Raw genomic sequence first — 12242 nt, 5'->3', positions numbered from 1 at the left:
CCTGTGGAAGTGCTGTTGCGAATACTAGTGGAAATAGTCTTTCTTTCCTTCCTATCACYTCCTCTAAAGCTAAGTGATATAATGGGAAGAATTAAGAAAAACATTCCCTTTAGGTACATATTCATCCTAGATAAATGCATCTGTTTCAGACTTTGACCTCTACATTTGCCCTAGTCATATTTGCTTTCTTTTATAAAGTGTTTCTAGATTATTAATATTTTTAGAAAGGTTAGATGGATCATACATTAGAGATACTTCCCGCTGTTCTACATGAAGGGAACTTATGGTGATCACTTCAGTCTTGAATGTTTAAGCTTTGGACAGCTAATCTAGGATGGATCAGTTGTGTTTCCACATATCTTAAAAAGAAGTTTCTCCATAGGAAAAAAAAAAAAAATCCACATCACAAAGCCTTGAACCAGATTTGTAGTTCTTAATATATGAAGGGACAAAACAGGTGATCAAGGGCTACAGAACAGATCTTTAGACCCCAGAGACATTCTARAGAAACAGTTCTGTAAAAATAAATTTCTTCATTCATTTATTAGTACCACTTATCTTCTCTCTAAAAGCATCTGGGTTTCCCTATGCATTACTTCTTATATGTAGACTGAAAATCTTAAGGTCTTATTTTTGAYCAGATTTTTTTACAAATGATCCTTGTACAAAATGCTAAAAGGAGGGTACCTGATAGAAATGCAAACTCAGCATTAYTTAGGGCAATGGTATCAATGGAATAGTAAATGGAAGCATGTGGAAAAAGGAAGAAAAAAACCCCCTCTCTGCTGATAAATCAACCTCAAATTACATGAATCATCAAATTTAATATTGCCATGATCAGTATTCATGGAAAATAAATGATGCCAAATATGCTTTAAGAAAAAAAATCTGTTTAAATGGTATTAATGGTAAGGCATACTACAGCAAGGTGAACAACACTGATAATATTAAATTAACCCAAGAGGCTCCCTAATCAGGATCCCTATGCAGAAATCTGCTTGCCAACTGTCGTTCTTTTTCCCATTGGTTTAGTTAAGGGTTGAAGTTCTTCTTGAAGTTTCTTTTTTAATCATTAGATCCCGACCTTACAGTTTTCTCTGACTACTTTCCTTCAGGCTGTCTTTGCTCCTGTCAATTTAGGATTTCCAGGGAATTATTCTTCTTTGAAATGCATATTCCAGGCTTGAAATACTGGCATATGTACACTGTAGAGTAATTGTGGAGGCCAAATGTTTAATTACACATGACAGCTGGAGCTGTAGGAGTCCGAGGCATGCTTGAAAACAACTTATGCCCTATGCAGTCTTAACGAAAAGGAACAAAATAATATATATTTAGGTTTTGTGCCACATGGTAGCCGCTGTTCTCTCTCTTTTCACAACTGAGGGTGGTTTGCAAGAAGTTCAGCTGCTTTCACTTCTGTGTACTGTCTCTCTGAATATATACTTTTTTTTTCTTGAGACAATCTAGGCACAAACTTTTATATCATGCAGTCCTGGAGGAAATGTTCAGAATTTTTGGTTCCTTTTTTTTTTCCTGAGTGACAGAGAAAATGTTTTCAGTAGTTTCTCTAATACAACGTTATTCATACAGTTTTATTTCATTTTAGCTAAATGAGAAATAGCAATAAAAACAAATTCCAGAAATGCCAGAGTAAAATGTTTTTAATCACGAAAGATGTAAGCAGCATTTGTATTTTACTCTAATACTTGAAGTTTACTTAGAAATGAATCAAATAGAATAACCTGACTTCTAAGGCTTCAGAAAATATTTTTTTTCAATCAGCACAAATATTTGTCCATGTTTGTAGACAGATAGATTTGCACATACACTAAAATGCAGATTTAATTCTGCTGATAGAATTTTGCTCTTACAAAGACAAAGGTAAACAATTATTATCTGWTATCCATATATCTGTTGTCAATGTTCAGGTCTTTAGCTGGCATAAATTTATGTAGTTCCACTGACTTCAAAATTCTTGTGTTGGTTTTTCACCTGTTATGGATCTGACTTAATATTTGACATAGCTTTTCTCTCTATATAATATATATGTATACACACACATTTTAAATTATTGAATTTTATTGAATTATTATTATACTTACTGTGCAAAAGAGGCTAAAATTTGATATTGAAATTTTGGCAAATCAGATTTTCTTTGTGCATTRTGTTACCTAAGCACATCTTCATTAAATTATACCATAATATGAAAGGGTGTTTTTATTTTTTATTTTTTTCACTATAGCCCTACTTTCTGCTGGATTGAAGTAAGACTTAATTTGGTCATGGTGGCATTCATGTTTGACAGGAAAATAGCAAGCATTGTTTTAGCCYCAGAATGTTTAATTCCTCAGTCAGAAAAATATATCACTGGTGCCCAAGTGGAAAAAGTATTTTACTCCTTGCAAGGAGAAGTTAATGAATAGCTATAGCACTTAGATGTACAAACAAGCAAAGAAAGAACATTTTTTTATTTTATCCTGATGTCTTTTCTTTTGTGTAAAGAGAAAGAGATGAGATTGATTTGACAAATGAACTTTAAAGGAATACTGTTCAGTGGTAGTGGGAATGAACTGCTTTGTACAGTAGGTTAAGAATGAACAATGTTGTAATTGAAGAAGTCAAAATGAAAGTCTCAGCTCCCACTAGCAAACAATTAGAACACTTGGAATCAGTGCCATGAGTCAGCAGGGTAACCAAACCTCTCTTAGAAATGAGAAGCAAAATTTTAATTTTAAATCACTTTGTATTTCCTGAACAAAGAAGTCTTTCACTGAGGTAAGCGTGCTGCTGAAGATATGAGCTATTAAGAATCACCTTCCTTTCTTGCCCCTTTTTATAAATTTTCCTGAAGTTCCTGTGCCCTCACACTGAGAATCTGAGGGTAAGTGATTCTGTCAAAATGTGTCAAAAACATTTCATGTTTTCCTGGGCTCTGATTATCTCTATATTTAGAAAATAAAATAACTGTGAAGCCCCAACCTGATAAGGAGAAAACCAGAAATACAGGCAACAAACACTGTCATCCAGTGCTTCACAAGTTAAGATTGCTAAACAGTGGCCTCCAAAGAGTCTACCTAAAAAGTCAGATTTGGAGGTGGTGGCGGGGGAGTGTGCCATGACGAGCCAGAAAGATCATATTTTGCAAATGCCTGCTGCCAAGGCACTGGTAGGGCAGGCCCAAGGACTCGTCTCCTCTTAGAGCCCCGAGATCCCTCTTGGAGGCGAAGGCTGGCCCTAGCTGAACCCCATCCCGGCAGGGAAATTCCTGAATACGCCTTAGTGAATGTATCACTGAAGATGCTGCATTTCAGCCAAAATCACACAATGTCCTTGGCAACTCCAGCTTGATATATTAATGAAATCAGCTCACAAAATACAATATATGTGGTATCAGACTAAAGTCGTTTCTCTCTGAAGAAAACTTGAGGTTGAAGTTAAATTGTTATAACAAAGAGTCGTGGCTTTTAGCAGGCTTTTTGTGCTTTTTTAAGTTGGTTTTGTTTTGTTAAGATGGAATAACATAAAACAGAAGGCTCTAATCAACATTGTATAGTGCAGAGAAAAATATTCAAGGCTGAAAACAAGAGAGATGGGAAAAATTATTTTAAAAAGTTTGGCAGAGCAAAAAATGCTTACACTGTGGGAGGACTGCATGTGATAGATTGCATGTGATAGATTAACATATTTGTATCAGTCAGGCTGCTTTTCACTTGCCATTTTATTTCACTAAAATCCTGCCTTTATCTAGCCTTCATGAATAGCACTTATCCCCATGTAATATTGTTTTTCCACCTTTTCAAATTATTTGAATACTATTTTAAGTCTCTTATTTTAAGAATCAAGAGCCACATAGTGTTATCAACAAAGCTCCCTGGGAAATGCATGACAAAAAAAAGACATTATGAAATGTTTTCCTTTTAATAGGTACCATTATCCGGAATTTGGAAATGAGCAGCTCTAGATTGGCTTTTAATTTAAAACAGGCATAAAAATACATGGGTTGACCTACGGGCTTTGCCAGAGTCAAATAAGAACACAGGAAGTGATACTCCAAAAAAAAAGGCGAAACACCTGTATGGGTCACTTTTGGTCCATCATGCTTAACTAATTTTTCCCTGGCCTCTGACCTAGATTTCCACAGTGCCATTGGGATTTATATCTTTCACCCTGCAAACCCTACACCTGCCTTCAATTAATGAAACCAGCCTTAACTTTGTTATCTGATAAACTGAACTCACAGGGCTATTGAAACAATTGTTTTATTATTGTATTGACAAATTATCCTATTAACAACTGGCTACTATGAAAATCAATTAAAATCTTGGTTGAAATATTCAAATATCACTGGAAAGGATACAACTGGGAACTCACTAGTGAGTCAACTAACTGTTTTTACATATAATTCACAAATTAGGTGTGACCAGTTCAAAATCAGTGATTTGTATCGATAATCAGAACACAAAGTCATCAAGAGACACGCAGATGGGCGTCATGTGGGATTTCATTTTGTTATTTTTTACAGACTAAGCCCGTCTGAGTTACTTGCAACATATTTGAGATRCTCTTCAGAAGTTTCTCCTTCTCTCTTTTTCTTGCAGGTATTTTCCTGCACTTCACTGGGAAAGGCCAGCCTGMCAGCCTTCCGACTCCGTGGGAAGGCAGGTTGTTTTGTGGCGTAGCAGGGGTCTGCCCAAGTGCACGCTAAACCCGAGTTTGGCTCCTTACGGACCCATTTCTTCTGCACGAACAGGGCATGTTGCTGARAGCAATTTTTGTGTCAAACCCTGTCTATGCATAGAGATACTGGCTTTTACTTCGCAGGAGCACCGCAAGACCAGACCAGTCTCTGATGAGACGACACGACCACAGGTGTATATAGAGTTACAGTGCTATAAAATCTGCCTTAGAGAGCAGAAAAAAAGCAGACGTGTAGGTGTCTTGGGTTGTTAATAGTAGATGCTTCCACTATACTAGAAAGAGATAGTCAATACATTTTACAGAGAGCAAAACAGACTTCTGATGCAAGCAAGGACTTTAGTAGGTTTCTTCTGAAACCCCGAGAAAAAGATCTGGCACTTTTTTGCTATAAAAAAGTAATACCCTATTGAAGCACTTTCTGTTAATAGTCACTTGTACAATATCCTGGGATTTAGTTCTGCCCTCTTGACACCGCTCATAAAGTATACTTTAGGCAAAGGTAAGTAAAATTATATGTACTGTATAAAGTATACATTATACTTCAAATGATCTTAAACTATACCTTAAAGTGTGCTTTGGGGAAGCATATTCAGAAAAAGCAGCACCATAGAATGAGAAACAATAAAACTTCTAGGATAAAACTATACTTTCCCTCAAGATCATTATATTTAAGAGTTAAAGACTTCTAAAATCTTTAAGTAGAATCTTTTTTAAAAAAAGGTTTTACCTTGTCACTGAGATACTGCCCTTGGAGGTAGTGTAGAAAGGCATATTTTCTTCTTTTTTATTTTTAATTGGAGCTGAGGAAGAGAAAATAAAATAAGAGAGATGGAAGAAAATCTTCTAAGGGAAATTTKGATAGCTGAGTGTTTTTTAGAACTCTTCTCTTTTGATAGGGTAGTGGGGTATGTAGAAGATGTGATTTACTATTCCATCACTATAAATTCATATATGTGTATACACACACACACATATACATATATATATATATATATGTGGAGAGAGAGAAATAGAGAGACAGTTACACACATGCACACACATATATTTATGTACATCCGTACACACAATGGTCTGAGGAAACATAAACTGACTAAATAATGTGATATCTCAATTAAACAACAAAGACTCTTTCCTTAGGAAAAAAGAACAAAGCAGCCTGGCGCTGGAATATCAGCAAATGAAAATACTGAGAAACTGAAAAAAAGAAATTAGAGCTATCATGCACCAGTGAATCATTTTAARTCTCTCAGCTACTCTTTGGCAATGGTTGCTGCAGGGAACTCTACATGAACAAGTCCTGCTCACCATCAACAGCTTATGGGGACTAACACCACAAAGCCAGTGCCTAAAAGCAAGGGAGATGGGTGGGTGAAAAATGCTGTTTACTGACAATACTCRCTATACAAATGACAAACTTCTCCATCAAGAAATGTCTGTAGCCCATAATGTCATAAGGTCATGGATTATTGCAAACTACATTATACTCAGATGCATACTAAAYTGTTATTTACAGGTTATTAGAATGTGAATTGTTTTTAGACTTTAATGTTTACTGCTGCTATTATTATTATTACTTCAAAAGCTTACTAATGTCCAGAAGCTCTAAGCAGAACCAGGCCCCAGTGTACTAGGTAGTTTAAAAATGAATTTAATATAACATAGGRTAGGTAGCATTTCTTTTGTGTTAAGAGTATATATGTAGTTCATACAAGAGTCAAAGTCTTCTCTTTCTTATCAAATATTTTTCCTAGGAAAACTATTATATGATAACTGATATATAAAATCCTTACTATATTGTAGTGATTTTTTTTTTCAGATATAAGTAATGTGCAATGGCATGGTTCATCCTGAAAATGAGGGAATGAAAAAACTTGTTCTGAACTAACATACAGTGTCAAACATTTGAGCCTAGAGGACAACATGGTCAAAAAGTCAGCTGGCATAAACCACTGTAGCTCTAGTCAAGGCTCTATAGATGTAATAATCTTCCAAACAAACTCCTTTCAGGATCTTAATAAAATCCTTTAACCAGACTAGTGTGGTGCAGCAATTATTAAATATATCTATTYCAGTATGGTGGAGAGACACAGATTTATAGAGAGCTGGTTTTCTTTATGTTCAAAACATAAAGGATAGAGCAATATTGCCTTGTTGAAGAAGATCTTGTATATTTGCAGAGAGCTAGTAAAAACTTCTGGACATTGTTCCTGGAGTTGATTAATCTTTATATRTATATATATGTATATATTATATGTGTATATATATATTTATATGCACATTTTAAGAATTGGTGAGAAGACTGGGTATATTTTTCAAAGGGTGGAATGGAAGCTGTGTACACTTTCTCCTGCAAGGCTATTTTTAACCATTGACTGGTAATAGTCATAATGAACTGCTGAAATTGAAGACTGCAGTGTTGTTTAGTATCAACCCATCTAAAGTCATTTGAAATACATATAAACGCCCCATATTTAGCTCGCTGCTTGGAATTGACTGGCTAAGAATCTTTTGATAACATTTTTATAAGAAGCTGAACAATTTACTGTAGCTGTCCTTATGCTTTTTGTAAGTGTATTCCTCCACAAATCTCCGGGGTAGAGGTGTACTTTACCATGTGGAGGCTAAAGGATGTTTTATCCTTCATTACAGTGTGCTCAGGTTTTTACTGTTCGTGCCTGATCTAACCTTTAGGTTTTGAGCTTCAATGAAAAAATCTGCCTTCAACTCTATAATCTAGCAATAGTGGAAATAGCAAGAGATCTTCAACAGAGCAGAACCAGCAATAATAATTAAAAATAACTTACAAAAATACTTACAAATGCATGAAATGACTCTGCTTTATTTACTGTTTTGTACTAGACAATATTCATTAGTATCCAGGCAACAGAAAGTTAATTCATGAAAAAGTTTACAAACCTCCAGATTCCTTCACCACTCTCATATGCAAATAGACCAAAAGTGCATCAGTCATTGCTTGCCACAGGCTATTCAATGTTCATCATTCATCTTTTGCTGTTCTTTGATWTTCAGAAGATATCTCCTCCAATGAGAGTAACCTATTGAGTTCCCCAACAGGACACCCAGCTGAGTGAAGAGGATGACTAGTAAACTCTTAGATATTTGTGGAGGATGCAGTCCACCTCTGTAGCTACAGCAAGGTTTTGGGGGTACCTGATTGCCTCTTAGCCGTAAAATACAGGTACAGTAGTGCATTTCTGGATGTAGCCAGGGAGTATTTAGGGTAACTTCTGTCCTCACACTGTATGTAAGCATATGCAAGTATATCAAGAGAATTCCAAATTAGTTTTCAAAAGCCAAAGAACAAGAGAAAGGATAAATGTACCAGAAAATAAATTTGTAGCTTTAATTAAAAGACCTCCATAGTTTCCTCAATCTGGGTGGGTTATTTGGAATTTTTTTTCTCTGTGCCTCCTGTATTCATGTAAGAATTGCTCCGTGCTTATGACTATATTGATATCTACCTGTTCTACACATCACACCATTTTATTTATCAAAGGCACGGATCCAATTGCAATCTGCCATTGAGATCACTGGGGAGAAACTTCAGTCTCGTATAAGCAGATGTACTTTCATTTTCACCAYGAGACAGTAATGAGGAGCAATGCAAGCACTTGTCTGCTTCCATTGTGTCCCTCTGCCATGTGGAGATGATCGGGCTGTTGGCTAAGGCTATTAGAGACAGACATACATGATACAAAATCTTTGTTTTTTAATTCCTTATTCATATATACCCATATTTTTTAAAGTAACTCTGAGTCACTTTTTAATCACTTTGATATTCTTTTTTGTACCATGTAATATTTCTATATTCGCTGGCTTTTACTACATCAGTCATTTTGTATATACATTTATGACATATATGACATTATGTAATGTATATTTAACTATCCTATARGTACCAACAGCACCATAAGCCCAATTTACATTTCACAGCTTAAATCATCACTGCCTAAATACACCCAATATGATAAAACATCAAGAGAACAATGATATACTCTGTCTATGGAATAAGAAACAGTGTACATTTTCTAAAACGGTGCATAACGATGAGTTCAGGGATATACATGCAGCAAAACTCACCAATTTTTCATAATGTTTCCCCCTGTAACTCCAGCAAATTAAGTGTGATAATAAAAGTAGGCAAACTTTTGAATTCCTCTGAGTTTGGATGATGGTATAACTAAAATTGGTCTCCCTTTGATGGGAGCGCCTTATGTGGCTCAACTCAGCCCAGACCTCATTGACTTCTGTATKCTGAATTTTTCAGATAATATCATCTGGCATCCATACTACTTTAGCATGCCAAACAATAGCTATCTTATCTAACTCAATCAATCAGTCTGTCTGTCATACTTTGCATTTATATAACGCCTTCATCCAACAAATACAACCTGCTTTACAAACTTTAATTAACTTAGGCGTCTAACATCCCAGGGAAGCAGGGAAATATGATCTCTTTTTGTACAGAGAAGGAAACTGAGACACAGAGAAATTAAGGGTGGGAGTCATCTTGCCTAACTTTAGTTGACTAAAAGTTAGACATTTAAGCTTTTGAAAATCACCCTAGGCTTTCTTTAAATTTGCAGGAAAAAAATCATCTGGCATCTTTTAGGCACTGATTTAAGATGAGACTAATTATCCTCTGGAGGTTTTTATTTGTGACCATGAAAGGAGCCTAGATGATTACCTTAAACTTAGACATCTAAGTTAGGGAAGATGATCCCTATCCAAAGTGACTTATCCAAGGTCAGTGAAGAATACAAGATGTGTAATGTTAAATGAAAGCAAGTTTGGAGAATATAATGCCTGAGTTTTGCTTTTGGCAAACAGAGAATACAGAAGGATAAGAAAGAAAGGTTTTATGGTTATGGACATAGCTTTTCTACTGCATTATATATAAAGCTGAAAGATGTTTTATCTTCTAAAAAATATCCAGATATTCAGATAGGCTTTTTAATTTCTCTATGCAAAAATTTTCTTTACAATTGGAAGAAAATTTTTTTCTATATTTTTACTTGTGTACCTTTAAATGTTCTRTACTTTTACTTGAAAATGTTGTAATACATTTCATTTTGGAATTTTTCTGCTTTTCTGAACAACAAAATGATGTTCCATTTTCCCTCCCTCTTTTCTTCATTCTTATTTATTTCTGTCTTTTTCAACATCCTGCTGTTACCTTCCTTTCACAGAATGGACAAAAAGTGGAAAAATGAAAATAGAAATGGGAAATAAACAGGGGATGGGAAAAAGAGTAGGGAGGTTCCAAGACCAGCAAAAAATGTCATAGAAAGAAGCATTTTTAAAAGTGACTTGCATGGAATGAAAATGTATATAATGTTTCTCATTGATTGTTTTCTCTTTCTCTATCTCCTTTTCCTGCATTTGTTTCCTTGAATGTGCTTATCCTACCCAACTCTCCCTTTGAAAATTGCCTCCAACTCTTCCATTCAATGATGCCTTGTTAGGATGCCTCTGGAAGGAAGCCCACAGGATTTTTGTTTCCTTTTACTAAACACAGAACAGAAAGAAAGATTCCTCTAACCTACACCCATTTCTGGCAATATGATCATCCTCGGAGACCAGCTTCTTCCGGGGTCATCCAAGGAGGAAAATACCTCCCTCTTCTGTCAAAAGCCATGAGAGCTTATAATGTGTATTGTCACAAATGTCATGATGCTCTAAGGCTTTTCCATTACTTTTGCCTAAGCATTCACTAGGGGTACCAGAGCTCTCAAGCATCCTGAACTGTAAATCAAAGGATTAAATTTTAGATAGATACTGAATGTAAAACAGAGGAAAGGCTCTGTTTCATGTATGTCTCCTCCATCTTTGAGGATGGGAGGAGAACCTGTAGAAGAGTCTGATGAAAGGTAAGAAGAACTTTATGCACATCAACTTGTATCTGAAGAAGTAGTAGATTCAATGTAGGGAATAGGTTTGTTGTAGCTTTTAGTCATATCAGAATTAACTGAATTTATAAAATACAAACAAATATAATATAAAATCAATGTAAAAGAAAAAAGAATCAGAAAAAGTAGGGACACAAAATACCTCATTGTGCATTTCAAAATCCTTGACTGAAGTTCAGTGGGAAAGGGGAACGCAGACAAACCATGTCCTGTCACGTGGTCCCCAGGGTGCATTGATTTGTATCACTGGCAAAGAGTCCATCATCATGAATGGATAAGAACTCTGCCGTATTTCAAATCTGCTTTCTTTTCCGCCCAACCAAAATTGCTCTCAGCCATCTCCTGACAGCTTCTAGGACACAAACGGCATCGATAYTGTACCACACAACTCTGCAGGCCTTCAATAGCAAAGACTCATCTGGGCAGCAAGGATCCTCACAATTGCTGTGCTCTTGGAACAATTTTCCAAACTATCTTCAATACCAAAAAAGTCAAATGATACAAAGGAAAAATAGAGATGATTCTTAAATATGAACTCAGATAGTGAAATTTTATTCCTTTTCTTTTTCATTTTAAGACAATTCAGTGCAATTATTTAGCCTTTTTAAAACAGAAAGTCTCTTTCTGTTTTTCTCAAGTAAAGAAAATGCACCGAAAATAACAGCAGTGTGCATTGTAACTGCATACAGTATAATATCTCCATATGCCACAGTCATTACAATTAAAGGAAAAAGGTTTTGTTTTCTGTTTTAAATGGTTATTATTCATGAAATGCTTATAATATTTGAAACAAATAATTATGACTAACACATTGTCTAATAAAGATGAAAAGCATGAAAATCCTTATGAATTTTTAATCTGAAAATAAAGAACATTAACAATCCTTAATTATATCATCAAATATTTAAAATTACCTTCTATACTAAATTCTATTTGAATTTAATATATTTATTTTTTAAATATCTGTAACATTTTTATGAGCGGGTGTATAAAAATCATCAGCTGTTACAACAAGACACATCTTGACATAATGTATTCAACRTCTTGATCAAAATTTCCATTTTGTTTATTTTTAAGATAAATCAACAACCTTTGTACACTATATTAAAATTAATATTTTTCTCAATGTAGATGGATACATAATTAATAGTATTACAACTACAAAAATTAAATCGTGCTTGTCAGGCAAAACCTTACTTACGCCCAGATTTTCAGATCCCTTTTATGCAAAATGCTTGCATAGTTTGTATGTTCCTAATTCGTGGAATATGCTTCTAATTTTGGCGTTCATATTCTGTACAATGTTACTGCTGTCATCTTCCACTGCAGGGACTTCTTTTAATACAATCATACACCAGAGCTCATTGCTGCCCTTCAAACACATTCCATCATCTCCTTCCAAGGTCGACTACCAATTTAGTTTCTGGTCTGCTGTAGACTACCTGGTGCCCATTGGTACTCACTGACATTCAAATGATTTGTAAGAGTTAAAGTAAGTCTTTCAGGATTTGAAATGGAGCTCTGTTCTAAGAAATATCTCAAGAACAAATACGAACGAGAGCAGTGTCTTGTAGAGAACTGAAGCATCAGGTTACCAAAGAGCATCAGCCA

This window comes from Rhea americana, unplaced genomic scaffold (genome assembly GCF_003343005.1).
Source record: "Rhea americana isolate MKP2758 unplaced genomic scaffold, rheAme1 scaffold_66, whole genome shotgun sequence".
Taxonomy (NCBI): Eukaryota; Metazoa; Chordata; class Aves; order Rheiformes; family Rheidae; genus Rhea; species Rhea americana.
Note: the sequence above shows the minus strand (reverse complement) of the source record.